Source organism: Leuresthes tenuis, unplaced genomic scaffold, assembly GCF_036924035.1.
Source record: "Leuresthes tenuis unplaced genomic scaffold, fLeuTen1.0.hap1 SCAF_21, whole genome shotgun sequence".
Lineage (NCBI taxonomy): Eukaryota > Metazoa > Chordata > Actinopteri > Atheriniformes > Atherinopsidae > Leuresthes > Leuresthes tenuis.
In genome coordinates this window covers 14339064-14363513 of record NW_027325375.1, presented here as the reverse complement: position 1 = coordinate 14363513, position 24450 = coordinate 14339064, and the positions used below count along the sequence as shown (strand labels likewise).

The 24450-nt window shown below is 43.8% G+C and overlaps 4 non-coding genes across 4 annotated transcripts; 2 read left to right on the top strand and 2 right to left on the bottom strand.

Moving 5' to 3' along the window:
* The first annotated feature begins 9074 nt into the window (after positions 1 to 9074).
* Positions 9075 to 9188, top strand: LOC140280749 (U5 spliceosomal RNA). Its single transcript, XR_011909678.1, has one exon. It is a non-coding gene; the product is annotated as a U5 spliceosomal RNA (small nuclear RNA).
* A 308-nt stretch (positions 9189 to 9496) lies between these two features.
* On the top strand, positions 9497 to 9681 carry LOC140280498 (U2 spliceosomal RNA). Its single transcript, XR_011909460.1, has one exon. It is a non-coding gene; the product is annotated as a U2 spliceosomal RNA (small nuclear RNA).
* A 4590-nt stretch (positions 9682 to 14271) lies between these two features.
* On the bottom strand, positions 14272 to 14455 carry LOC140280532 (U2 spliceosomal RNA). Its single transcript, XR_011909491.1, has one exon. It is a non-coding gene; the product is annotated as a U2 spliceosomal RNA (small nuclear RNA).
* Positions 14456 to 14763: 308 nt separating this feature from the next.
* Positions 14764 to 14877, bottom strand: LOC140280696 (U5 spliceosomal RNA). Its single transcript, XR_011909629.1, has one exon. It is a non-coding gene; the product is annotated as a U5 spliceosomal RNA (small nuclear RNA).
* Positions 14878 to 24450: the final 9573 nt, after the last annotated feature.

The following is a 24450-nucleotide window of genomic DNA, read 5'->3' as shown; positions in this document are numbered from 1 at the left end:
TTCTTGCAGCCGAACACCACCTCTCCCGCTTTTGATGATGTATGGTCCAGTATTCTTACCTTTTCTAACATATTTTTCAGCAATTATGGTTGGACATTCACACCTACTCACAGCTGGACACCTCCGCTCCCGCTTTTGATCATACAATGTCGGGACATCGCTCCTTGTCTTACCAGCTTTTTACAAACTTTAGTCGAACATTCACACCTTCTTGCAGCTGAACACCTCCGCTCCCGCTTTTATTGATGTATAGTAGGGCTTTCGAGCCTTTTCTTACCCGGTTTTTACAAACTATAGTCAGACATTCACACCTTGCAGCTGAACCTCCGCTCCCTGTTTTGATCATGTATGGTCTTGCAATACTACCTTTTCTTCCCCCGTTTGTGAGTAATTATGGCTGGACATTCACACCTACTTGCAGTCGAACAGCTCTGCTCCCGCTTTTGATTATGTTTGGTTGGATATTCGAACCTTTTCTTACCCGCTTTTTACAAACCATGGTCGGACTTTCACACCTTCTTGTAGCCGAACAACTCCGCTCCCGCTATTGATTGTGTACAGTTGGGTATTTTAACCTTTTCTTACCCGCTTTTTACCAACTATGGTCGGACATTCACACCGTCTTACAGCGGAACACCTCTGCTCCCGCTTTTTATGGTGTATAGTCGGGCATTCGAACCTTTTCTTACCTGCTTTTTACAAACTATGGTAGGACATTCAAACCTTCGTGTATCCGAAAACCTCCGCTCTCTCTTTTGATCATACATTGTCGGACATTCGCACCTTTTCTTACCCGCTTTTTACAAACCATGGTCGGACTGTCACACCTTCTTGTAGCCGAACACATCCGCTCCCGCTATTGATTGTGTACAGTCGGGTTTTTTAACCTTTTCTTACCCGCTTTTTACCAAGTATGGTCAGACATTCACACCTTCGTACAGCGGAACACCTCCGCTCCCTCTTTTGATGGTGTATGTTCGGGTATTCAAACCTTTTCTTACCCGCTTTTTCCAAACTATGGTCGGCTATTCACAGCTTCCTCTCCACCATACTTGTATAGTTGGATATTCACACCCACTTGCATCCGAAAACCTCCGCCCCAAATTTTGTTGATATTTAGTCGGACATTCGCACCTTACCCGCTTTTGGCAAACTATGGCCTTCTTGCAGCCAAACAACTCTGATCTTGCTTTTGATGATGTAAGGTTTGGCATTCAGACCTTGCTTCACCTGCTTTTCACCAAATATAGTCGGACATTCACACCTTCTTGCAGCCGAACACTTCCGCTCCACCTTTTAGTGTTCTATCACACCTTTTTTTTTCACCGCATTTTATACATTATGGTCGGAAATTTTCAACCACTTTCATCCGAAGACCTCTCCTCCCGCTTTTGTTAATATATTTGAACTTTAGTTTGACATTCAAACCTTCTTGCAGCTGAACCACCTCCGCTCCCTGTTTTGATGATATATGGTCTGGCAATACTACCTTTTCTTACCCGTTTGTGAGTAATTATGGCTGGACATTCACACCTACTTGCAGTCGAACACAACCTCTCTCGCTTTTGATGATGTATGGACCGGCATTTTTACCTTTTCTAACACATTTTTCAGCAATTATGGTCGGAGATTCACACCTACTCACAGCCGAACAACTCCGCTCCCGCATTTGATGATGTATAGTCGGGCATTCTCACCCTTTCTCATCAGCTTTTTGCAAATTATGATCTGACATTCACACCTACTTGCAGTCGAACAGCTCTGCTCCCGCTTTTGATTATGTTTGGTTGGATATTCGAACCTTTTCTTCACTTCTTTTTACATATTTTGGTTGGACGTTCACACCTTCTTGTAGCCGAACACTTCCACTCCTGCTTTTGATGATGTATGGTTGGGCATTCACACCTTTTTTTTGCCCATTTTTCAGGAATTATGGGTGGACATTCACACCTCGCAGCTGAACACCTCCTATCCCACTTATGATCATGTGCGGTTTGATTTTCGAAAAGTTTCTTTCATGTTTTCTAGCAATTATTGATGGACATGTAGACCTTCTTGCAGCTGAACACCTCCGCTCCTGCTTTTGATCATACATTGTCAGGCATTCGCACCTTGTCTTACCCACTTTTTACAAACTTTAGTCGAACAGTCACACCTTTTTGCAGCCGAACACCACCTCTACCGCTTTTGATGATGTATGGTCCAGCATTCTTACCTTTTCTAACACATTCTTTAGCAATTATGGTCGGACATTCACACCTACTCAGAGCCGAACACCTCCGCTCCCGCATTTGATGGTCTATAGTCGGGCATTCTACAGCGGAAAAGACTCATTCTTATGTTTGGTTAGATATTCGAACCTTTTCTTAACTGCTTTTTACAAACTTTGGTCGGACGTTCACAATTTCTTGCAGCCGAACACCTCCGCTTCCGCTTTTGATGGTGTATATTCGGGCATACGAACCTTTTCTTACCCGCTTTTTACAAACCAAGGTCGGACTTTCACACCTTCTCTTAGCTGAAAAACTCCGCTCCCTCTTTTGATTGTGTACAGTCGGGTAATTTAACCTTTTCTTACCCGCTTTTTACCATCTATGGTCGGACATTCACACCGTCTTACAGCGGAACACCTCCGCTCCCTCTTTTGATGATGTATGGTTAGGCATTCGCACCTTTTCTTACCCATTTTTCAGTAATTATGGGTAGACATTCACAACTTCTTGCAGCTGAACACCTTCTCTCCCGCTTATGATCATGTGCAGTTTGATATTCGAAAATTTTATTTCATGTTTTCTAGCAATTATTGATGGACATTCAGACCGTCTTGAAGCTGAACACCTCCGCTCCCACTTTTGATGGTGTATAGTCGGGCTTTCGAGCCTTTTCTTCCCCATTTTTTACAAATTATGGTTGGACATTCAGACCTTCTTGCAGCCGAAAACCTCCACTCCCTCTTTTGATCATACATTGTCGGGCATTCGCACCTTTTCTTACCCGCTTTTTACAAACCATGGTCGGACTTTCACACCTTTTAGTAGCCGAACAACTCCGCTCCCGCTATTGATTGTGTACAGTCGGGTATTTTAACCTTTTCTTACCCGCTTTTTACCAACTATTGTTGGACATTCACACCTTCTTACAGCGGAACACCTCCGCTCCCTCTTTTGATGGTGTATGTTCGGGCACTCGAACCTTTTCTTACCCGCTTTTTACAAACTATGGTCAGACATTCAAACCTTCTTGTAGCCGAACACATCCACTCCTGCTTTTGATGATGGGTATTCAAACCTACTTGTTGCCCGCTTTTCATTAATTATGGGTGGACATACACACCTTGTCGCAGCCAAACACCTCCGCTTCCTGTTTTGATCATGTATGATTGGACATTCACACCTTTTCTCACCCGCTTTTTACTATGGTCGGCCATTCACAGCTTCCTCTCCACCATACTTGTATGGTGGGATATTCACACCCACTTGCATCCGAAGACCTCCGCCCCCACTTTTGTTGATATTTAGTCGGTCATTCGCAGCTTACCCGCTTTTGGCAAACTATGGCCTTCTTTCAGCCAAAAACCTCTGATCTCGTTTTTGATGATGTAAGGTTGGGCATTCAGACCTTGCTTCACCTGCTTTTCACCAAATATAGTCGAACAGTCACACCTTCTTGCAGCCGAACACTTCTGCTCCACCTTTTAGTGTTCTAAGGGGTATTCACACCTTTTTTTTCACCTTATTTTATTGATTATGGTTGGAAATTCTCACCCACTCTTATCCGAAGACCTCTCCTCCTGCTTTTGTTAATATATAGTCGGGCATTCAAACCTTTTCTTACCCGCTTTTTACAAATTATGGTCGAACATTCACACCTACTTGCAGCCGAACACCTCCGCTCCCGCTTTTGATAGTGTATAGTCGGGCTTTCGAGCCTTTTCTTCCCCGGTTTTTACAAATTATGGTTGTACATTCAGACCTTGCAGCCGAAAACCTCCGCTCCCTCATTTGATCATACATTGTCAGGCATTCGCACCTTGTCTTACCCGCTTTTTATAAACTTTAGTCAGACATTCACACCTTGCAGCTGAACCACCTCCGCTCCCTGTTTTGATAATGTATGGTCTGGCAATACTACCTTTTCTTACCGGTTTGTGAGTAATTATGGCTGGACATTCACACCTACTTGCAGCCGAACACCACTTTTCCCACTTTTGATGATGTATGGTCCAGGATTCTAGTCTTTTCTAACACATTTTTCAGCAATTATGGTTTGATATTCACACCTACTCACAGCCGAACACTTCCGCTCCCGCATTTGATGGTGTATAGTCGGGCATTCTCACCCTTTCTCATCAGCTTTTTGCAAATTATGATCTGACATTCACACCTACTTGCAGTCGAACAGCTCTGCTCCCGCTTTTGATTATGTTTGGTTGGATATTCGAAACTTTTCTTCACTGCTTTTTACAAACTTTGGTCGGACGTTCACACCTTCTTGCAGCCGAACACCTCCGCTTCTGCTTTTGATGGTATATATTCGGGCATTCGAACCTTTTCTTACCCGCTTTTTACAAACCATGGTCGGACTTTCACACCTTCTTGTAGCTGAACAACTCCGCTCCCTCTTTTGATGGTGTATGTTCGGGCATTCGAACCTTTTCTTACCCGCATTTTACGAACTATGGTCGGACATTCAAACCTTCTTTTAGCCGAACACATCCACTCCTGCTTTTGATGATGTATGGTTGAGCATTCGCACCTTTTCTTACCCATTTTTTACAAACTATGGTCGGACATTCACACCTTCTTGCAGCTGAACACCTCCTCTCCCGCTTATGATGATGTGTGGTTTGATATTCGAAAATTTTCTTTCATGTTTTCTAGCAATTATTGATGGACATTCAGACCTTCTTGCAGCTGAACACCTCCGCTCCCGCTTTTGATGATGTATAGTCGGGCTTTCGAGCCTTTTCTTCCCCGGTTTTTACAAAATTATTGTTGGACATTCAGACCTTCTTGCAGCCGAAAACCTCCGCTCCCTCTTTTGATCATACATTGTCGGGCATTCGCACCTTCTCTTACCCGCTTTTTACAAACCAGGGTCGGACTTTCACACCTTTTAGTAGCCGAACAACTCCGCTCCCGCTATTGATTGTGTACAGTCGGGTATTTTCACCTTTTCTTACCCGCTTTTTACCAACTATGGTCAGACATTCACACCTTCTTACAGTGGAACACCTCCGCTCCCTCTTTTGATGGTGTATGTTCGGGCATTCGAACCTTTTCTTACCCGCTTTTTACAAACTATGGTCGGACATTAAAACCTTCTTGTAGCCGAACACATCCACTCCTGCTTTTGATGATGTATGGTTGGGCATTCGTACCTTTTCTTACCCATTTTGCAGTAATTATGGGTGGACATTCACACCTTTTTGCATTTTAACACCTCCTCTCCCGCTTATGATCATGTGCGGTTTGATATTCGAAAATTCTCTTCCATGTTTTCTAGCAATTATTGATGGACATTCAGACCTTCTTGCAGCTGAACACCTCCGCTCCAGCTGTTGATGGTGTATAGTCGGGCTTTCGAGCCTTTTCTTCCCCGATTTTTACAAATTATGGATGGACATTCAGACCTTCTTTCAGCCGAAAACCTCCGCTCCCTCTTTTGATCATACATTGTCGGGCATTCGCACCTTTTCTTACCCGCTTTTTACAATTCATGGTCGGACTTTCACACCTTTTAGTAGCGGAACAACTCTGCTCCCGCTATTGATTGTGTACAATAGGGTATTTTAACCTTTTCTTACCTGCTTTTTGCCAATTATGGTTGGACATTCACACCTTCTTACAGCGGAACACCTCCGCTCCCTCCTTTGATGGTGTATGTTCGGGCATTCGAACCTTTTCTTACCCGCTTTTTACAAACTATGGTCAGACATTCAAACCTTCTTGTAGCCGAACACATCCACTCCTGCTTTTGATGATGGGTATTCAAACCTACTTGTTGCCCGCTTTTCATTAATTATGGGTGGACATACACACCTTGTCGCAGCCAAACACCTCCGCTCCCTGTGAGGATCATGTATGGTTGAGCATTCGTACCTTTTCTTACCCATTTTGCAGTAATTATGGGTGGACATTCACACCTTCTTGCATTTGAACACCTCCTCTCCCGCTTATGATCATGTGCGGTTTGATATTCGAAAATTCTCTTCCATGTTTTCTAGCAATTATTGATGGACATTCAGACCTTCTTGCAGCTGAACACCTCCGCTCCAGCTGTTGATGGTGTATAGTCGGGCTTTCGAGCCTTTTCTTCCCAGATTTTTACAAAATATGGATGGACATTCAGACGTTGTTTCAGCCGAAAACCTCCTTACATTGATCAAAAGATCAATGTATGATCTTTTGATCATACATTGTCGGGCATTCGCACCTTTTCTTACCCGCTTTTTACAAACCATGGTCGGACTTTCACACCTTTTAGTAGTGGAACAACTCTGCTCCCGCTATTGATTGTGTACAATCGGGTATTTTAACCTTTTCTTACCTGCTTTTTGCCAACTATGGTCGGACATTCACACCTTCTTACAGCGGAACACCTCCGCTCCCTCCTTTGATGGTGTATGTTCGGGCATTCGAACCTTTTCTTACCCGCTTTTTACAAACTATGGTCAGACATTCACACCTTCTTGCAGCCGAACACTTCCGCTCTACCTTTTAGTGTTCTATGGGGTATTCACACCTTTTTTTTCACCGCATTTTATAGATTATGGTTGTAAATTCTCACCCACTCTTATCCGAAGACCTCTCCTCCTGCTTTGGTTAATATATAGTCGGGCATTCGAACCTTTTCTTACCCGCTTTTTACAAGTTATGGTCGAACATTCACACCTACTTGCAGCCGAACACCTCCGCTCCCGCTTTTGATGGTGTATAGTCGGGCTTTCGAGCCTTTTCTTCCCCGGTTTTTACAAATTATGGTTGGACATTCAGACCTTGCAGCCGAAAACCTCCGCTCCCTCTTTTGATCATACATTGTCAGGCATTCGCACCTACTTGCAGCCGAATACTTCCGCTCCACCTTTTAGTGATGTATGGTTGGCATTTGCACCTTTTCTTACCCTTTCTTACCCTACTGATTGCTTAAGATTAAGTTGTTTTTTCTCAAACTACAACATTTTTTTAATTGTTGAAACTTGATTTGAAGTGGATAAATAAGGAGGACAAACAGTTTTAAGTCAGGCTGATAGAAGGAATTAATTTTATAGCAAAATCTGTATTTCGTCATATGTCGAGAGATGCTTATTGCTGAAGAAGTTCTTTCTCATTCTACAAAGTACAACGTTGTTTATCGTTGAAACTTGATTAGACATGAATGAATATGAAGGACAAAGCAGTCTTAACTTTGTTAGAGTTAAGGAATTCGTTTTATAGGAGAATCCGAATTCGTGCATAACTCGTAAAATAGAGCTTATTTTCGGATTCCTGAAGAATGAGTCTGGTTCTTTCTCATAATACAAAGTTTGTTGTTTATTGTTGAAACTTCATCAGAAGTGAAGAAATAAATGAATGCCTATCAACAAATGTGGGATCTAAACTCTAGTGCTTCCTCTAAAATAATTTCCTTTCTCAATTCAGAAATGTGTGTGTGTAAGTCACAACACCCGTGACACCAAAACGGCTTTCTTTTCTCTCTTTTCTCTACACTCTGCACTGTGAGCACACACACCAAATCAGAAAGGCTTTTTTCTCTCTTTTCTACATTATGGACTGTGGGGACACAAAACCGCTCTCTCTTTTTTTTTTTGATTGTGTGCCAGGGCGTTGTCTCACGTATTAGATTATGCTTACGATACGAATGGGTTTATCAGTCACATCAGAATCCATACATACTGATACTCCCGTAATAAAATGGTCGGATCTTATCAAACACACTTTGTTTCTTGTGACAATCAAGTCAGCGAAACAGCGTATACACGTCAAGACACTGAATCAAGTTTGCCACAAGAACTCATAAGTTTGGCAGTATTGCTCTGCCGTCAGCAATCATACACCCATTTTATTTTCGTGAGACATGTGCAGGCACCTGTTCATCTACTGTTCTATCACTATGAATTAGTTTATCTATTATCAATAAGGATACTTCTACAACTACTATCAAAGTATGTCCAGACTTCTTATGTTGTCAGTTGCTATATATGAATAAGTGGGTAGCTACTGACAAGCATTAAGCATGTCACACAGCCCAAACATATAACATTTCAGGACACACCACACAGTTAACAACCACAGTGAAGTGTCAAAGCCCAAACATGTAACATTCAACAGGACACTTACACAACACATTCAAATCAAACAGTCAGACAACATACAAGAACATATACCCATTGCTCCCTGCCTATTTTCCTACAGCTCACTATGTGTGCGCACACCTTTATTCACAAACTCTTCAACTTATACTCTTTTACCAAAGCTGCTACAGCTCGATTGGCCGAATACCCTTAGATCCTATTGCGGTGAATTTGACATCTGCCTTACATGTAACAGATTAGCGGTTTAGCAGTTTTAATTTAGTTTGAGTGAAGGAATTCATTTTATAGCAAAATCCGAAATCGTGAAGAACTCATGAAAGTAAGCTTATTCTCGGATTCCCGAAACTTTAGATTTGCTCTTTCTTTTACTGCAAAGTACAACGTTGTTTTTTTTTTTGTTTAAATCTTTCTAGACATGGTAAATATGAAGGACAAAGCAGTTTTAACATAGTTTGAGTGAAGGAATTCATTTTATAGATAAAATCCCAAGAGTCTGCTGAGAAAAGAGAGTGAATGCGAAGTAGACTTTAACACGGCTCTGGGAGCGAGCCGAGTGTGGGCTAACCGGGAGAATTGCTTGAAAGAAACGCGACACCGAATGAGCGGTCAGAACAAAGCCTCAATACGGTGTTCCCGTGGTGTTTTTGTTGCTGCCTTGTCGATTGCACAGGGGCAAGCGTTTCAACCAAGCAACGCTCACCATGGGGAAGGTGGCTATGGCAACTAGCCTGATGCCCTGCTCCCGCAGTGACGGATAATCGTACTCTGGTTTCTCTTCATAACATACAAGTCTTTCACCTTTTACTAAAGACTTTCGTGGAGAGCAGCACTAATGAGTTGTTTCTATTTTTGGCAGGCTTTACCTTTGCGGGTGAAGCCCTTTCTGTCTGTGCAAAAGAAATCTTGTTACTGTGCAGAGTGACTTCTCTGAGTAGAGTCGCCTTACTTGTTGCGATTGTGCCGATGTTCGAAGCTGGAGTGCAAAGTTGTTGCTTGAATGGTGCTTGCTGGAGCATGCGGGAGTGCAAAGTTATACCATTTAAAAGGGCTGAAGAGTGCTCAGTGCAGCGGGTGGGCGGAGGTGCAACGTGACACTCTGGCCACCTATGGCCATAAAAAGAACACTGCTACAAGTGCGCATTGTGCCAGCAAGGGCCCTCGGACCTGAAACAGTGGACAGTTATCGCTTCTCGGCCTTTTGGCTAAGATCAAGTGTAGTATCTGTTCTTATCAGTTTAATATGTCCTCTATACGAGGACTACATATTAAATGGATTTTTAAGAATAGGAGTTGAAAAAGAAGCTTTGCTCCGTTCACTCCAAGCATCGACCCAGTACTGCAGTGCCGCTGGGAACGGTGCGCTCTTCTCTGCTCTTGTGAAAAAGCAAACAGCGGTGCAGGATGGAAGTTTCAGGGAGCCCAAGATTAAACTTTCTTTTAATCTGCTGAGAAAAGAGAGTGAATGCGAAGTAGACTTTAACACAGCTCTGGGAGCGAGCCGAGTGTGGGCTAACCGGGAGAATTGCTTGAAAGAAACGCGACACCGAATGAGTGGTCAGAACAAAGCCTCAATACGGTGTTCCCGTGGTGTTTGTGGCTGCCTTGTCTTTTGCATAGAGTAAAAGACGAGGCAGCCATCGAATAGGGCCCGATTGTTCCTACTTGGTCAGCCGAGGAGCAAGGGGGGGGGAGCAAGCGTCTCAACCAAGCAAATCTCACCAAGTAGGAACAATCGGGCCCTATTCGATGGCTGCAACACCTGAAAGAGATATTGATGCGAGACCCGATCAAAAGCTTTTTCAAAGTCTAAATTTAAGATGACAAGCCGGGTGTTTCTGTCTCTAAGTAATCAATGATGTCTCGAATCAGTACGAGGCTGTCGGTGAGTTGTCTCTCTGAGATGGCACAAGACTGGTCTGGGTGAATTACCTCCTCTAAAACAGAGGACATCCGTGTCGTTAAAACCTTGCTAAAAAGTTTACAGTCAAAGTTTAAAAGTGTGATGGGCCTCCAATTCTTTAGGTCAGTCTTATCATTTTTATCAGAAGTGAAGAAATAAATGAATGCCTATCAACAAATGTGGGATCTAAACTCTAGTGCTTCCTCTAAAATAATTTCCTTTCTCAATTTAGAAATGTGTTAGAAAAGGTAAAAATGCCGGTCCATACATAATCAAAATCGGGAGAGGTGGTGTTCAGCTGCAAGAAGGTCTAAATGTCCATCAATAATTGCTAGAAAACATGAAAGAAACTTTTCGAAAATCAAACCGCACATGATCATAAGTGGGATAGGAGGTGTTCAGCTGCAAGGTGTGAATGTCCACCCATAATTCCTGAAAAATGGGCAAAAAAAAGGTGTGAATGCCCAACCATACATCATCAAAAGCAGGAGTGGAAGTGTTCGGCTACAAGAAGGTGTGAACGTCCAACAAAAATATGTAAAAAGCAGTTAAGAAAAGGTTCGAATATCCAACCAAACATAATCAAAAGCGGGAGCAGAGCTTTTCGACTGCAAGTAGGTGTGAATGTCAGATCATAATTTGCAAAAAGCTGATGAGAAAGGGTGAGAATGCCCGACTATACATCATCAAATGCGGTAGCGGAGTTGTTCGGCTGTGAGTAGGTGTGAATCTCCGACCATAATTGCTGAAAAATGTGTTAGGAAAGGTAAAAATGCCGGTCCATACATCATCAAAAGCGAGAGGGGTTGTGTTCGGCTGCAAGTAGGTGTGAATGTCCAGCCATAATTACTCACAAACGGGTAAGAAAAGGTAGTATTGCCAGACCATATATGATCAAAACAGGGAGCGGAGGTGGTTCAGCTGCAAGAAGGTTTGAATGTCCGACTAAAGTTCAAATATATTAAAGAAAGCGGGAGGAGAGGTCTTCGGATGAGAGTGGTTGAAAATTTCCGACCATAATGTATAAAATGCGGTGAAAAAAAGGTGTGATAGAACACTAAAAGGTGGAGCGGAAGTGTTCGGCTGCAAGAAGGTGTGAATGTCCGACTATATTTGGTGAAAAGCAGGTGAAGCAAGGTCTGAATGCCAAACCTTACATCATCAAATGCGAGATCAGAGGTGTTTGGCTGCAAGAAGGCCATAGTTTGCCAAAAGCGGGTAAGGTGCGAATGTCCGACTAAATATCAAAAAAATTTGGGGCAGAGGTCTTCGGATGCAAGTGGGTGTGAATATCCAACCATACAAGTATGGTGGAGAGGAAGCTGTGAATAGCCGACCATAGTTTGGAAAAAGCGGGTAAGAAAAGGTTTGAATACCCAAACATACACCATCAAAAGAGGGAGCGGAGGTGTTCCGCTGTACGAAGGTGTGAATGTCCGACCATAGTTGGTAAAAGGCGGGTAAGAAAAGGTTAAAATACCCGACTGTACACAATCAATAGCGGGAGCGGATGTGTTCGGCTACAAGAAGGTGTGAAAGTCCGACCATGGTTTGTAAAAAGCGGGTAAGAAAAGGTGCGAATGTCCGTTAATGTATGATCAAAAGAGAGAGCGGAGGTTTTCGGATACAAGAAGGTTTGAATGTCCCACCATAGTTTGTAAAAAGCGGGTAAGAAAAGGTTCGAATGCCCGACTATACACCATCAAAAGCGGGAGCAGAGGTGTTCCGCTGTAAGACGGTGTGAATGTCCGACCATAGTTGGTAAAAAGCGGGTAAGAAAAGGTTAAAATACCCGACTGTACACAATCAATAGCAGGAGTGGAGTTGTTCGGCTACAAGAAGGTGTGAAAGTCCGACCATGGTTTGTAAAAACCGGGAAGAAAAGGCTCGAAAGCCTGACTATACACCATCAAAAAGAAGGTTTGAATGTCCATCAATAATTGCTTTAAAACAAGAAAGTAAATTTTCGAATATCAAACCGTACATGATCATAAGCGGGAGAGGAGGTGTTCCGCTGTAAGACGGTGTGAATGTCCGACCATAGTTGGTAAAAAGCGGGTAAGAAAAGGTTAAAATACCCGACTGTACACAATCAATAGCGGGAGCGGAGTTGTTCGGCTACTAAAAGGTGTGAAAGTCCGACCCTGGTTTGTAAAAAGCGGGTAAGAAAAGGTTCGAATGCCCAAACATACACCATCAAAAGAGGGAGCGGAGGTGTTCCGCTGTAAGACGGTGTGAATGTCCGATCATAGTTGGTAAAAAGCGGGTAAGAAAAGGTTAAAATACCCGACTGTACACAATCAAAAGAGGGAGCGGAGTTGTTCAGCTAAGAGAAGGTGTGAAAGTCCGACCATCGTTTGTAAAAAGCGGGTAAGAAAAGGTTCGTATGCCCGAATATACACTATCAAAACCGGAAGTGTAGGTGTTCGGCTGCAAGAAGGTGTGAACGTCCGACCAAAGTTTGTAAAAAAGCAGTTAAGAAAAGGTTCCCCCACAGAGCACAGAACCCAGGAAGCCCACCGCAGGGGCAACCACGCATCCACCCAGAAGACTGCAGAGGAAGCCCCCGGAAAGAGCCCCCATAAGCATAGGGCAGAGGCCCTCCGGGAGCCAGGGGCAACAGCCCACCGACGTCGCCAGGCCCCAGCCGCCCAGACATGGGCCGTGCACTGGATCCGGGCCCCAGGAGCCCGAGCGCCCCCAAACCCCCCGGCAGAGGCCCCACCCAATACCCAGGAGGGCCAAGCGCCCCAGACAGCCACACAGTGGGTCAGTGCCTGCCCCAGCACCCCTGGCCAAGTGCCCTGGGAGTCAAGACGTGCCCACAGGTGGGTGAAGTCGCGAGCAGCGGAGAGAGGCCACGCCGCCCCCCCCATCGGGAGAAGCACAGGCAGGCCAGGCGACAGCAAGTCCAAGATCCAGGCCCAATCATTACCACACACACTTTCATGTCCCATACATCTACACGTCCTCCCTCCCTCGACTCCGCTGGGGTGTAGTGCAGCGGGCACACCAGGGGGCCAGCAGCCCCCCAGCCACCACAGACCCCAAACCAGCAGAACAATTAATTAATCCTCCTGGCCCCTCCCGCCCCGAGCAAAAACCAGGAAGCAGGGGTGTGCGAAGAAGACCCCTCCCCTCACCCTTCTGGCTCTTCAATATTTTCTAATAGTGAGCAATTAAAATTGAGGGGCAGCCAAACTTGTAGAACTGGGAGCGTGGCCCTCTGGGCAGCCTACATACCCAAAGAGCCCCGCCCACCAGATGCCACTCAGTGTAACCACCCCCCAAGACCTAATGTGTGTGTGTGAGTGTGTTTGATAAGTAGTAATGTCTAAGGTGTAATTAAAACAGGGGTGGGAACTGCAGAGTGCAACTACTGCAGAGTCCACTACACCCCACCGAACACACACGCCCCCAAAACCCTTCATGTGTGAGTGTGTGCTGTGTACAGGAGCCAGAAGGGAGAGGGGTATGGGGATATACACTGGGGGCAGCCAGGGACTGGCTGCAATAGGCATCCCCGCTACCAGGGAGCCAACACAGGACAGGAGGGCCTGATGTCCACCAGGCCAGGGGCCTGCAGCGACCATATTCTGGGAGCTACTGTACCCCCAGAAGGTACCCATACCGCCCCACCCCACTCAACCCAACCCCACTCCGGAGGACCTCTACAAAAAACAAACAAACAACAACAAAAAACAAACAAACAAACCACCCGGTCACACCAGTCGCAGCAGCCCGGGCCTGAGACCCAACATCACCCAGGCCCCCCCAGGCCCCCCCTCAACAGGTGCGCTCTTGTGAAAAAGCAAACAGCGGCAGCAACAAAAACACAACGGGAACACCGTATTGAGGCTTTGTTCTGACCGCTCATTTGGTATGGCGTTTCTTTCAAGCAATTCTCCCGGTTAGCCCGCACTCGGCTCGCTCCCAGAGCTGTGTTAAAGTCTACTTCGCATTCACTCTCTTTTCTCAGCAGACTAAAAGAAAGTTTCATCTTGGGCTCCCTGAAACTTGCATCCTGCACCGCTGTTTGCTTTTTCACAAGAGCAGAGAAGAGCGCACCGTTCCCAGCGGCACTGCAGTACTGGGTCGATGCTTGGAGTGAACGGAGGAAGCTTCTTTTTCAACTCCTATTCTTAAAAATCCATTCAATATGTAGTCCTCGTATAGAGGACATATTAAACTGATAAGAACAGATACTACACTTGATCTTAGCCAAAAGGCCGAGAAGCGATAACTGTCCACTGTTTCAGGTCCGAGGGCCCTTGCTGGCACAATGCGCACTTGTAGCAGTGTTCTTTTTATGGCCATAGGTGGCCAGAGTGTCACGTTGCACCTCCGCCCACCCGCTGCACTGAGCACTCTTCAGCCCTTTTAAATGGTATAACTTTGCACTCCCGCATGCTCCAGCAAGCACCATTCAAGCAACAACTTTGCACTCCAGCTTCGAACATCGGCACAATCGCAACAAGTAAGGCGACTCTACTCAGAGAAGTCACTCTGCACAGTAACAAGATTTCTTTTGCACAGACAGAAAGGGCTTCACCCGCAAAGGTAAAGCCTGCCAAAAATAGAAACAACTCATTAGTGCTGCTCTCCACGAAAGTCTTTAGTAAAAGGCGAAAGACTTGTATGTTATGAAGAGAAACCAGAGTACGATTATCCGTCACTGCGGGAGCAGGGCATCAGGCTAGTTGCCATAGCCACCTTCCCCATGGTGAGCGTTGCTTGGTTGAAACGCTTGCCCCTGTGCAATCGACAAGGCAGCAACAAAAACACCACGGGAACACCGTATTGAGGCTTTGTTCTGACCTCTCATTCGGTGTCGCGTTTCTTTCAAGCAATTCTCCCGGTTAGCCCACACTCGGCTCGCTCCCAGAGCCGTGTTAAAGTCTGCTTCGCATTCACTCTCTTTTCTCAGCAGACTCTTGGGATTTTATCTATAAAATGAATTCCTTCACTCAAACTATGTTAAAACTGCTTTGTCCTTCATATTTACCATGTCTAGAAAGATTTAAACAAAAAAAAAACAACGTTGTACTTTGAAGTAAAAGAAAGAGCAAATCTAAAGTTTCAGGAATCCGAGAATAAGCTTACTTTCATGAGTTCTTCACGATTTCGGATTTTGCTATAAAATGAATTCCTTCACTCAAACTAAATTAAAACTGCTAAACCGCTAATCTGTTACATGTAAGGCAGATGTCAAATTCACCGAAATAGGATCAAAGGGTATTCGGCCAATCGAGCTGTAAAAGCTTTGGTAAAAGAGTATAAGTTGAAGAGTTTGTGAATAAAGGTGTGCGCACACATAGTGTGCTGTACGAAAATAGGCAGGGAGCAATGCCGGCTGGGGTATATGTTCTTGTATGTTGTCTGACTGTTTGATTTGAATGTGTTGTGTAAGTGTCCTGTTGAATGTTACATGTTTGGGCTTTGACACGCTTCACTGTGGTTGTTAACTGTGTGGTGTGTCCTGAAATGTTATATGTTTGGGCTGTGTGACATGCTTAATGCTTGTCAGTAGCTACCCACTTATTCATATATAGCAACTGACAACATAAGAAGTCCGGACATACTTTGATAGTAGTTGTAGAAGTATCCTTATTGATAATAGATAAACTAATTCATAGTGATAGAACAGTAGATGAACAGGTGCCTGCACATGTCTCACGAAAATAAAATGGGTGTATGATTGCTGACGGCAGAGCAATACTGCCAAACTTATGAGTTCTTGTGGCAAACTTGATTCAGTGTCTTGACGTGTATACGCTGTTTCGCTGACTTGATTGTCACAAGAAACAAAGTGTGTTTGATAAGATCCGACCATTTTATTACGGGAGGATCAGTATGTATGGATTCTGATGTGACTGATAAACCCATTCGTATCGTAAGCATAATCTAATACGTGAGACAACGCCCTGGCACACAATCAAAAAAAAAAAGAGAGAGCGGTTTTGTGTCCCCACAGTCCATAATGTAGAAAAGAGAGAAAAAAGCCTTTCTGATTTGGTGTGTGTGCTCACAGTGCAGAGTGTAGAGAAAAGAGAGAAAAGAAAGCCGTTTTGGTGTCACGGGTGTTGTGACTTACACACACACATTTCTGAATTGAGAAAGGAAATTATTTTAGAGGAAGCACTAGAGTTTAGATCCCACATTTGTTGATAGGCATTCATTTATTTCTTCACTTCTGATGAAGTTTCAACAATAAACAACAAACTTTGTAGAATGAGAAAGAACTTCTTCAGCAATAAGCATCTCTCGACATATGACGAAATACAGATTTTGCTATAAAATTAATTCCTTCTATCAGCCTGACTTAAAACTGTTTGTCCTCCTTATTTATCCACTTCAAATCAAGTTTCAACAATTAAAAAAATGTTGTAGTTTGAGAAAAAACAACTTCATCTTAAGCAATCAGTAGGGTAAGAAAGGGTAAGAAAAGGTGCAAATGCCAACCATACATCACTAAAAGGTGGAGCGGAAGTATTCGGCTGCAAGTAGGTGCGAATGCCTGACAATGTATGATCAAAAGAGGGAGCGGAGGTTTTCGGCTGCAAGGTCTGAATGTCCAACCATAATTTGTAAAAACCGGGGAAGAAAAGGCTCGAAAGCCCGACTATACACCATCAAAAGCGGGAGCGGAGGTGTTCGGCTGCAAGTAGGTGTGAATGTTCGACCATAATTTGTAAAAAGCGGGTAAGAAAAGGTTCGAATGCCCTGCTATATATTAACCAAAGCAGGAGGAGAGGTCTTCGGATACGAGTGGGTGAGAATTTACAACCATAATCTATAAAATGTGGTGAAAAAAAAGGTGTGAATACCCCATAGAACACTAAAAGGTAGAGCGGAAGTGTTCGGCTGCAAGAAGGTGTGAATGTCTGACCATAGTTTGTAAAAAGCGGGTAAGAAAAGATTCGAATGCCCGAACATACACCATCAAAGGAGGGAGCGGAGGTGTTCCGCTGTAAGAAGGTGTGAAAGTCCGACCATAGTTGGCAAAAAGCAGGTAAGAAAAGGTTAAAATACCCGATTGTACACAATCAATAGCGGGAGCAGAGTTGTTCCGCTACTAAAAGGTGTGAAAGTCCGACCATGGTTTGTAAAAAGCGGGTAAGAAAAGGTGTGAATGCCCGACAATGTATGATCAAAAGAGGGAGAGGAGGTTTTCGGCTGAAACAAGGTCTGAATGTCCATCCATATTTTGTAAAAATCTGGGAAGAAAAGGCTCAAAAGCCCGACTATACACCATCAACAGCTGGAGCGGAGGTGTTCAGCTGCAAGAAGGTCTGAATGTCCATCAATAATTGCTAGAAAACATGGAAGAGAATTTTCGAATATCAAACCGCACATGATCATAAGCGGGAGAGGAGGTGTTCAAATGCAAGAAGGTGTGAATGTCCACCCATAATTACTGCAAAATGGGTAAGAAAAGGTACGAATGCCCAACCATACATGATCCTAACAGGGAGCGGAGGTGTTTGGCTGCGACAAGGTGTGTATGTACACCCATAATTAATGAAAAGCAGGCAACAAGTAGGTTTGAATATCCATCATCAAAAGCAGGAGTGGATGTGTTCGGCTACAAGAAGGTTTGAATGTCTGACCATAGTTTGTAAAAAGCGGGTAAGAAAAGGTTCGAATGCCCGAACATACACCATCAAAGGAGGGAGCGGAGGTGTTCCGCTGTAAGAAGGTGTGAATGTCCAACCATAATTGGCAAAAAGCAGGTAAGAAAAGGTTAAAATACCCTATTGTACACAATCAATAGCGGGAGCAGAGTTGTTCCGCTACTAAAAGGTGTGAAAGTCCGACCATGAATTGTAAAAAGCGGGTAAGAAAAGGTGCGAATGCCCGACAATGTATGATCAAAAAAGGGAGCGGAGGTTTTCGGCTGAAAGAAGGTCTGAATGTCCATCCATAATTTGTAAAAATCGGGGAAGAAAAGGCTCGAAAGCCCGACTATACACCATCAACAGCTGGAGCGGAGGTGTTCAGCTGCAAGAAGGTCTGAATGTCCATCAATAATTGCTAGAAAACATGGAAGAGAATTTTCGAATATCAAACCGTACATGATCATAAGCGGGAGAGGAGGTGTTAAAATGCAAAAAGGTGTGAATGTCCACCCATAATTACTGCAAAATGGGTAAGAAAAGGTACGAATGCCCAACCATACATCATCAAAAGCAGGAGTGGATGTGTTCGGCTACAAGAAGGTTTTAATGTCCGACCATAGTTTGTAAAAAACGGGTAAGAAAAGGTTCGAATGCCCGAACATACACCATCAAAAGAGGGAGAGGAGGTGTTCCACTGTAAGAAGGTGTGAATGTCTGACCATAGTTGGTAAAAAGCGGGTAAGAAAAGGTGAAAATACCCGACTGTACACAATCAATAGCGGGAGCGGAGTTGTTCGGCTACTAAAAGGTGTGAAAGTCCGACCCTGGTTTGTAAAAAGCGGGTAAGAGAAGGTGCGAATGCCCGACAATGTATGATCAAAAGAGGGAGCGGAGGTTTTCGGCTGCAAGAAGGTCTGAATGTCCAACAATAATTTTGTAAAAACCGGGGAAGAAAAGGCTCAAAAGCCCGACTATACATCATCAAAAGCGGGAGCGGAGGTGTTCAGCTGCAAGAAGGTCTGAATGTCCATCAATAATTGCTAGAAAACATGAAAGAAAATTTTCGAATATCAAACCACACATCATCATAAGCGGGAGAGGAGGTGTTCAGCTGCAAGAAGGTGTGAATGTCCGACCATAGTTTGTAAAAAATGGGTAAGAAAAGGTGTGAATGCTCAACCATACATCATCAAAAGCAGGAGTGGATGTGTTCGGCTAAAAGAAGGTTTGAATGTCCGACCATAGTTCGTAAAATGCGGGTAAGAAAAGGTTCGAATGCCCGAATATATACCATCAAAAGCGGAAGCGGAGGTGTTCGGCTGCAAGGTGTGAATGTCCGACCAAAGTTTGTAAAAAGCAGTGAAGAAAAGTTTCGAATATCCAACCAAACATAATCAAAAGCGGGAGCGGAAGTGTTCGGCTGTGAGTAGGTGTGAATGTCAAACCATAATTGCTGAAAAATGTGTTAGAACAGACTAGAATGCCGAACCATACATCATCAAAAGCGGGAAAAGTGGTGTTCGGCTGCAAGTAGGTGTGAATGTCCAGCCATAATTACTCACAAACCGGTAAGAAAAGGTAGTATTGCCAGACCATACATTATCAAAACAGGGAGCGGAGGTGGTTCAGCTGCAAGGTGTGAATGTCTGACTAAAGTTTATAAAAAGCGGGTAAGACAAGGTGCGAATGCCTGACAATTTATGATCAAATGAGGGAGCGGAGGTTTTCGGCTGCAAGGTCTGAATGTACAACCATAATTTGTAAAAACCGGGGAAGAAAAGGCTCGAAAGCCCGACTATACACCATCAAAAGCGGGAGCGGAGGTGTTCGGCTGCAAGTAGGTGTGAATGTTCGACCATAATTTGTAAAAAGCGGGTAAGAAAAGGTTTGAATGCCCGACTATATATTAACAAAAGCAGGAGGAGAGGTCTTCGGATAAGAGTGGGGGAGAATTTCCAACCATAATCAATAAAATGCGGTGAAAAAAAAGGTGTGAATACCCCATAGAACACTAAAAGGTGGAGCAGAAGTGTTCGGCTGCAAGAAGGTGTGACTGTTCGACTATATTTGGTGAAAAGCAGGTGAAGCAAGGTCTGAATGCCCAACCTTACATCATCAAAAACGAGATCAGAGGTGTTTGGCTGCAAGAAGGCCATAGTTTGCCAAAAGCGGGTAAGCTGCGAATGACCGACTAAATATCAACAAAAGTGGGGGCGGAGGTCTTCGGATGCAAGTGGGTGTGAATATCCCACCATACAAGTATGGTGGAGAGGAAGCTGTGAATAGCCGACCATAGTAAAAAGCGGGTGAGAAAAGGTGCGAATGTCCAATCATACATGATCAAAACAGGGAGCGGAGGTGTTTGGCTGCGACAAGGTGTGTATGTCCACCCATAATTAATGAAAAGCGGGCAACAAGTAGGTTTGAATACCCATCATCAAAAGCAGGAGTGGATGTGTTCGGCTACAAGAAGGTTTGAATGTCTGACCATAGTTTGTAAAAAGCGGGTAAGAAAAGGTTCGAATGCCCGAACATACACCATCAAAAGAGGGAGCGGAGGTGTTCCGCTGTAAGACGGTGTGAATGTCCAACAATAGTTGGTAAAAAGCGGGTAAGAAAAGGTTAAAATACCCGACTGTACACAATCAATAGCGGGAGCGGAGTTGTTCGGCTACAAGAAGGTGTGAAAGTCCAACCATGGTTTGTAAAAAGCGGGTAAGAAAAGGTGCGAATGCCCGACAATGTATGATCAAAAGAGGGAGTGGAGGTTTTCGGCTGCAAGAAGGTCTGAATGTCCAACCATAATTTGTAAAAACCGGGGAAGAAAAGGCTCGAAAGCCCGACTATACACCATCAAAAGTGGGAGCGGAGGTGTTCAGCTTCAAGACGGTGTTCAGCTTCAAGACGGTCTGAATGTCCATCAATAATTGCTAGAAAACATGAAAGAAAATTTTCGAATATCAAACTGCACATGATCATAAGCAGGAGAGGAGGTGTTCAGCTGCAAGAAGGTGTGAATGTCTACCCATAATTACTGAAAAATGGGTAAGAAAAGGTGCGAATGCCTAACCATACATCATCAAAAGAGGGAGCGGAGGTGTTCCGCTGTAAGACGGTGTGAATGTCCGACCATAGATGGTAAAAAGCGGGTAAGAAAAGGTTAAATTACCCGACTGTACACAATCAAAAGAGGGAGCGGAGTTGTTCAGCTAAGAGAAGGTGTGAAAGTCCGACCTTGGTTTGTAAAAAGCGGGTAAGAAAAGGTTCGTATGCTCGAATATACACCATCAAAAGCGGAAGCGGAGGTGTTCGGCTGCAAGATATTGTGAACGTCCGACCAAAGTTTGTAAAAAGCAGTTAAGAAAAGGTTTGAATATCTAACCAAACATAAGAATGAGTCTTTTCCGCTGTAGAATGCCCGACTATACACCATCAAATGCGGGAGCGGAGGTGTTTGGCTCTGAGTAGGTGTGAATGTCCGACCATAATTGCTGAAGAATGTGTTAGAAAAGGTAAGAATGCTGGACCATACATCATCAAAAGCGGTAGAGGTGGTGTTCGGCTGCAAAAAGGTGTGACTGTTCGACTAAAGTTTGTAAAAAGTGGGTAAGACAAGGTGCGAATGCCTGACAATGTATGATCAAAAGCGGGAGCGGAGGTGTTCAGCTGCAAGAAGGTCTACATGTCCATCAATAATTGCTAGAAAACATGAAAGAAACTTTTCGAAAATCAAACCGCACATGATCATAAGTAGGATAGGAGGTGTTCAGCTGCAAGGTGTGAATGTCCACCCATAATTCCTGAAAAATGGGCAAAAAAAAGGTGTGAATGCCCAACCATACATCGTCAAAAGCAGGAGTGGAAGTGTTCGGCTACAAGAAGGTGTGAACGTCCAACCAAAATATGTAAAAAGAAGTTAAGAAAAGGTTCGAATATCCAACCAAACATAATCAAAAGCGGGAGCAGAGCTGTTCGACTGCAAGTAGGTGTGAATGTCAGATCATAATTTGCAAAAAGCTGATGAGAAAGGGTGAGAATGCCCGACTATACATCATCAAATGCGGTAGCGGAGTTGTTCGGCTGTGAGTAGGTGTGAATCTCCGACCATAATTGCTGAAAAATGTGTTAGAAAAGGTAAAAATGCCGGTCCATACATCATCAAAAGCGAGAGAGGTTGTGTTCGGCTGCAAGTAGGTGTGAATGTCCAGCCATAATTACTCACAAACGGGTAAGAAAAGGTAGTATTGCCAGACAATATATGATCAAAACAGGGAGCGGAGGTGGTTCAGCTGCAAGAAGGTTTGAATGTCAAACTAAAGTTCAAATATATTAACAAAAGCGGGAGGAGAGGTCTTCGGATGAAAGTGGTTGAAAATTTCCAACCATAATGTATAAAATGCGGTGAAAAAAAAGGTGTGATAGAACACTAAAAGGTGGAGCGGAAGTGTTCGGCTGCAAGAAGGTGTGAATGTCCGACTATATTTGGTGAAAAGATGGTGAAGCAAGGTCTGAATGCCCAACCTTACATCATCAAAAGCAAGATCAGAGTTGTTAGGCTGCAAGAAGGCCATAGTTTGCCAAAAACGGGTAAGGTGCGAATGTCCGACTAAATATCAACAAAATTTGGGGCGGAGGTTTTCGGATGCAAGTGGTTGTGAATATCCCACCATACAAGTATGGTGGAGAGGAAGCTGTGAATAGCCGACCATAGTTTGGAAAAAGCGTGTAAGAAAAGGTTTGAATGCCCGAACATACACCATCAAAAGAGGGAGCGGAGGTGTTCCGCTGTACGAAGGTGTGAATGTCCGACCATACTTGGTAAAAAGCGGGTAAGAAAAGGTTAAAATACCCGACTGTACACAATCAATAGCGGGAGCGGATGTGTTCGGCTACAAGAAGGTGTGACAGTCCGACCATGGTTTGTAAAAAGCGGGTAAGAAAAGGTGCGAATGTCTGACAATGTATGATCAAAAGAGAGAGCGGAGGTTTTCGGATACACGAAGGTTTGAATGTCCTACCATAGTTTGTAAAAAGCGGGTAAGAAAAGGTTCGAATGCCCGACTATACACCATAAAAAGCGGGAGCGGAGGTGTTCCGCTGTAAGACGGTGTGAATGTCCGACCATAGTTGGTAAAAAGCGGGTAAGAAAAGGTTAAAATACCCGACTGTACACAATCAATAGCGGGAGCGGAGTTGTTCGGCTACAAGAAGGTGTGAAAGTCCAACCATGGTTTGTAAAAAGCAGTTAAGAAAAGGTTCGAATATCCAACCAAACATAATCAAAAGCGGGAGCAGAGCTGTTCGACTGCAAGTAGGTGTGAATGTCCAGCCATAATTACTCACAAACGGGGGAAGAAAAGGTAGTATTGCCAGACCATACATGATCAAAACAGGGAGCGGAGGTTTGCTTCAAGGTGTTAATGTCTGACTATAGTTTGTAAAAAGCGGGTAAGACAAGGTGCGAATGCCCAACAATGTATGATCAAAAGAGAGAGCGGAGGTGTTCGGCTGCAAGGTCTGAATGTCCAACCATAATTTGTAAAAACCGGGTAAGAAAAGGCTCGAAAGCCCGACTATACATCATCAAAAGCGGGAGCGGAGGTGTTCAGCTGCAAGAAGGTGTGAATGTTCGACTAAAGTTTGTAAAAAGCTGGTAAGACAAGGAGCGATGTCCCGACATTGTATGATCAAAAGCGGGAGCGGAGGTGTCCAGCTGTGAGTAGGTGTGAATGTCCGACCATAATTGCTGACAAATGTGTTAGAAAAGGTAAGAAAAGCGGGAGAGGTGGTGTTCGGCTACAAGAAGGTGTGAAAGTCCGATCATAGTTGGTAAAAAGCGGGTAAGAAAAGGTTAAAATACCCGACTGTACACAATCAAAACAGGGAGCGGAGTTGTTCAGCTAAGAGAAGGTGTGAAAGTCCAACCATGGTTTGTAAAAAGCGGGTAAGAAAAGGTTCGTATGCCCGAATATACACTATCAAAACCGGAAGTGTAGGTGTTCGGATGCAAGAAGGTGTGAACGTCCGACTAAAGTTTGTAAAAAGCAGTGAAAAGCGAGAAAAAGCATTTCGTGAGTTCTGCATGATTTGGGATTTTGCTTATAAAATGCATTACTTCACTCAAACTATGTTAAAACTGATTTGTCCTTCATATTTACCATGTCTAGAAATATTTAAACAAAAAAACAACGTTGTACTTTGCAGTAAAAGAAAGAGCAAATCTAAAGTTTCAGGAATCCGAGTATAAGCCTGCTTTCATGAGTTCTGCACGATTTCGGATTTTGCTATAAAATGAATTGCTTTGCTCAAACCAAGTTAAAACTGCTTTGTCCTTCCATATTCATCAATGTCTAGATCGACTTCAACAAAGAAAAACATTGGACTTTGCAGTAGAAGAAGTTGAAATCCATCTACACATTGATTAATATGAAGGACAAAGCAGTTCCCACTTGCCCATAAGAAAATAAGCTTATTCTCGGATTCCTGATCCTTCAGTGTTGCTCTTTCTTCTACTGCAAAATACAATGTTGTTCTTTGTTGAAGTCGATCTAGACATTGATAAATATGAAGGAAAAAGCAGTTTTAACTTGGTTTGAGTGAATTAATTCATTTTATAC